A 5290-nucleotide genomic window follows, 5' to 3' on the forward strand; every position below is an offset into this window, starting at 1 on the left:
AATAAATAAGGTGTATAGGAAAGTTAGGAGAGAGAATGATGACAAATTGTGTAGGAATATTATGCAGGAGACTCTAGGTGTTTGCTGGGAGATTGAGATACTGGGCAGTTATTGAGTATCAATCTGAGATTATGGAGAACTATTTTAAAATGATATCATAGTCAAAACAGATTTGAGAAAAAATTGAAAGGCCTAGGAATAATTTAATCATGTAAGAACTGGAGAGCACATAAAATGTAGCTTTCACATAGGCTTCTCCAGCATAACCTGGGAAAGACAAAGAGGAGGGCAAAGCCAGGTCCCCAAGACCACTTTCCCTAGTTCATTACTCAGCCATATCTTTCTTTTGCCTGTTGAACAATTATGTAGTATGCTACTTCAACCGAAGTTCCCATCATGAGGGAAAAGTGTGGGCAAATATTCCAATATTAATGTCACTAATAGTAATGTGAAAATCATGTTAAAAGCCCTTCTCACACAAGGGAATTTTCTTCCTACAAAGGTCTCTTCCTAGGGATCCTGCTGTATGTCTGTTTCTCAGGCTGTAGATGAAGAGGTTCAACATGGGAGCCATGACTGTGTACTTCAGAGACACAACAGTATCTTTCACAGTTGAATTATTAGCTGATGGACATAAGTACCGACCAATGATTGTCCCATAGAACAGCACCACCAAGAGAGGTGAGAACCACAGGTGGAGAAGACCTTATAGATACCTCAAGCAGAAGGGACCTTGAGAATGGAGGATACAATCCTTGTGTAGGACACAAGAATGAGTAAGAATGGGATGACAACAGTCCTCCTATAATAAATATCACCCACACATTAACGTGAGCGTCAGAGCAGGCAAGCTTCACAAGGGCGGATAGTTCACAGAAAAAGTGTGGGATCACATTGTCTGCCCAGAAGGACTATCTGGGAATCAGCAGAGTGTGCAACAAGGAACAGAACGTGGTCAGCACCCAGGACAGCGCCACCAGGGAGAGACAGAGGTTGGGACTTATGATGGTGGAGGAGTGCAGAGGAAAGCAGATGGCCCATACTGGTCATAGGCCCTGGCCATGAGGTTAAGTTCCCAAGGCCTCCAAAAAATAGAAAGAAGTAAATTTGGGTCAGGCAGCCTGCATAGGGGATGGATGGAAATTGATTCTGCATGTTCTGTAGCAATTTGGGCATTGTGAAATAGGAGAACCAGAGGTTAGAGATAGACAAAGATGTTGAGAAACAAATACATGGGTGTGTGGAGATGGGAATGTAGATGAACAAGGACGATGATGAAGAGTTCCCCTCATGATGTGGCAAGCTACATGGTCAGGAATAAGGCATAGAACAGGTTTTAGTGTTCTGACTGGATGGTCAGGCCCAGGAGGAAGAATTATGAGATGAAAGTTTGGATTTTTCCCATTATTATGTAACTCCAATGACAAGAGAAGAAGAATGAATATAGTACAATAATATTTAGGGAGACAGGGAAAAAGAGAGATGTCTAAGACAATTTTATTACAATATGTTGTTTAAATAGTTCTATTTTATGATTAGATATTGTTGCTAGTCTTTTCCTATGCCTAATTTACTATTGGTTTAATGTTGACTAACCCCCTCCCGACAAGGGTTCATATGTAAAGCCCTAGACTCAGGATTGCAGTATTCAGAGTTGCTGTAGTTTAGTGGCAGGACATTGTGGAAGTCCTCAGGTCATCGTGGATGACTTTGAAAAGGATTGTGGAACTCTGCATTCTGGTTGGAGATGCACTCCTTCTTCTCCATTTGCTCTGCCATCACTATCCTGCCACATGAGGGGATAATACAAGGGCTGGTCTGGCCATGGCAGCCATTTGGCATCTGAACCTCTCACTGTTAGCTTAAATGAACCTGTTTATAAGTTGACTGTACTAGATATTTCATTGTACTGGTAGAAAGTTAGTATAATGGTCTCTTTAATAATTGGTGATGGAAAAATTGGACTTCCATATTCAGATTTTTAAATTTTAATCCACACTTCCATTCTGTACAAAAGTTCGGAGAAAATGGATTCTCAATCTTTTTTTTTTTCTTATTGTAAACAAATGGGATACATGTTGTTTCTCTGTTTGTACATGGCGTAAAGGCATACCATTTGTGTAATCAAAAATTTACATAGAGTAATGTTGTTCGATTCATTCTGTTGTTTTTTCCCTTCCCCCCACCCCTCCCACCCCTCTTTACCCTCTATACAGTAGTTCCTTCCTCCATAATTGCTCCCCTCCCTAACCCTAACTCTAACCCTAACACTAACCCTTCCCTCCCCCCCATTATGTGTCATCCTCCACTTATTAGTGATATCATTTGTCCTTTGGCTTTTTGAGATTGGCTTATCTCACTTAGCATGATATTCTCCAATTTCATCCATTTGCCTGCAAATGCCATAATTTTATCATTCTTTATGGCTGAGTAATATTCCATTGTATATATATACCACAGTTTCTTTATCCACTCATCAATTGAAGGGCATCTAGGTTGGTTCCACAGTCTGGCTATTGTGAATTGAGCAGCTATGAACATTGATGTGGCTGTATCTCTGTAGTATGCAGATTTTAAGTCCTTTGGGTATAGGCCAAGGAGTGGGATAGCTGGGTCAAATGGAGGGTCCATTCCAAGTTTTCTAAGGAATCTCCACACTGCTTTCCAGAGTGGCTGCACTAATTTGCAGCCCCACCAGCAGTGTATGAGTGTACCTTTCTCCCCACATCCTCGCCAACACCTGGTGTTGCTCGTATTCTTGATAATCGCCATTCTAATTGGGGTGAGATGGAATCTTAGGGTGGTTTTGATTTGCATTTCTCTTATTACTAGAGATGTTGAACATTTTTCCATATGTTTGTTGATTGCTTGTAGATCTTCTTCTGTGAAGTGTCTATTCATTTCCTTAGCCCATTTGTCAACTGGATTATTTGAATTCTTGGAGTAGAGTTTTTTGAGTTCTTTATAGATTCTGGAGATTAGTGCTCTATCTGAAGTATGATTGGCAAAGATATTCTCCCATTCTGTAGGCTCTTTCTTCGCATTGCTGATAGTTTCCTTTGCTGAGAGAAAGCTTTTTAGTTTGAATCTATCCCAGTGGTTGATTCTAGCTTTTATTTCTTGTGCTATGGGAGTCCTGTTAAGGAAGTCTGATCCTAGACCAACAAGGTGAAGATTTGGACCTACTTTTTCTTCTATAATCTGCAGGGTCTCTGGTCTGATTCCGAGGTCCTTAATCCATTTTGAGTTTAGTTTCATGCATGGTGAGAGATATGGGTTTAGTTTCATTCTGTTGCATATGGATTTCCAATTCTCCCAGCACCATTTGTTGAAGAGGCTATCTTTTCTCCATTGCATATTTTTGGCCCCTTTGTCTAGTATGAGAAAATTGTATTCTTTTGGGTTTGTGTCCGTGTCCTCTATTGTGTACCATTGATCTACCTTTCTATTTTGGTACCAATACCATGCCGTTTTTGTTACTATTGCTTTGTAGTAGAGTTGAAGATCTGGTATTGCAATACCCCCTGTTTTACTCTTCCTGCTAAGGATTGCTTTAGCTATTCTGGGTTTCTTATTCTTCCAGATGAATTTCATAATTGCTTGCTCTATTTCTGTAAGGTACGTCATTGGGATTTTAATTGGAATTGCATTGAATTTGTATAGCACTTTAGGTAGTATGGCCATTTTGACAATATTAATTCTTCCTATCCAAGAACATGGAAGATCTTTCCATCTTCTAAGGTGTTCTTTAATTTCTTTCTTTAGTGTTGTATAGTTCTCATTGTAGAGGTCTTTCACCTCTTTTGTGAGATTGATTCCCAAGTATTTTATTTTTTTCGAGGCTATTGTGAATGGGGTAGTTTTCCTAATTTCTCTTTCTGAAGATTCATCACTTATGTATAAAAATGCGTTGGATTTATGGGCATTGATCTTGTAACCTGCTACTTTACTGAAATCACTTATGAGTTCTAAGAGTTTTCTGGTGGAATTTCCAGGTTCCTCTAAATATATAATCATGTCATCAGCGAACAGGGATAGTTTGAGTTCTTCTTTTCCAATTCGTATCCCTTTAATTTCTTTGGTTTGTCTAATTGCTCTGGCCAGAGTCTCAAGAACGATGTTGAATATAATCTTAATGTTTGTATGAGTGATGAGGAGATTACCTGTGACATCCTACTCTGTGGAGGCTGAGATGTCCCAAAACAAAACCCAAGGTGCAGATGGAGCAGATATGCACTGCTTTCAAGTTGTAGCCACTAAAGTCGGTTGTGATCATTGCAACATGGATTGAAATAAGAGGCTGAGAAAACTAGAATAGTACACCAGAAGTGTGTAGTTCTTAAGAGACATTCTCTTCTAAAAATCCTTTAGACTATTATTTTATCACTTTCTGATTCATGTGCAAGCTAATGTGCAAACAGCAGAGTTGCTCCTGTGCATGGGGGAGTTGATATTGATCAGCAAGGGGAAAATTTGTTACTCTGCACAACTGGAATAGAGAAGGTGACATCTGAAATCCTGGGAACAGTTTGGGTGGCACTTTGTATTTTCAAGTCCATTAACAAACATTAATGAAAACTACAAAACGCAATAGAGGCCACACCAATAAGGATGCAGGTACCGAGGAAGCAAATTTGCAATGTGCCATTATGTGAAGATCCTCCAGCTCATGATGGCCAATGAGGAGTGGATATTGAGAAAGTGAATTATATGTGCCAAATTTGGCTTCCCAATCAAATGCCAAGAAAGAAAAATATCTTGGCTTTAGGAAGTGGCATGACATAGATGGAGGAAAGGATAAAGATTTTGCTGGATGCTCTTAAGGAGTTCCATAGAAAATGAGCCAAATGTAGTGTAAAGTCAAATAATTTTTCAACCCTATGTGAGGAAGGATTTATTGGGCTTGGTCTCAGAAGTTTATTTTTTCTTATTTTTATGATTTCTTCATATCTGCATGTGTTTTAATCATAGGAGTCTGACGCTTGTTAAACGCATTTCTTTCTCTCTTAGGAACTGTGGACAGCAAGATGGGGAGTAATAATAGGTTCTTCCATCCTTGCAATATTCCTGAAACAAGAGTTGCATGGTGGCATTCTACTGAAATTCACTGGTGGTTCCCTGTGTTCCAAAGGATAAAGTCTAAACTCTTAAACTCCTAAGACATTTTGGGACATTCACAGTGTCATCCCTGATTATCTTGCTGTCTCCGAAGCCATCCTCCTTCATCCTTCCTCCTGAAATGTAGGCTGCAGCCACACAGGTCTCTTGCTTCTTCCCTACACAGGGAATA

General features: G+C 39.6%; 1 pseudogene across 1 annotated transcript; it reads right to left on the reverse strand.

Annotated features, from left to right (window-relative positions):
- Window positions 1-460: 460 nt before the first annotated feature.
- On the reverse strand, window positions 461-1176 carry LOC306657751 (olfactory receptor 1-like; annotated as a pseudogene). Its single transcript has one exon. The product of its transcript is annotated as an olfactory receptor 1-like (transcript).
- Between the last annotated feature and the right edge of the window lie 4114 nt (window positions 1177-5290).

Source organism: Sciurus vulgaris, assembly GCF_902686455.1.
Source record: "Sciurus vulgaris genome assembly, chromosome: 3".
NCBI lineage: Eukaryota > Metazoa > Chordata > Mammalia > Rodentia > Sciuridae > Sciurus > Sciurus vulgaris.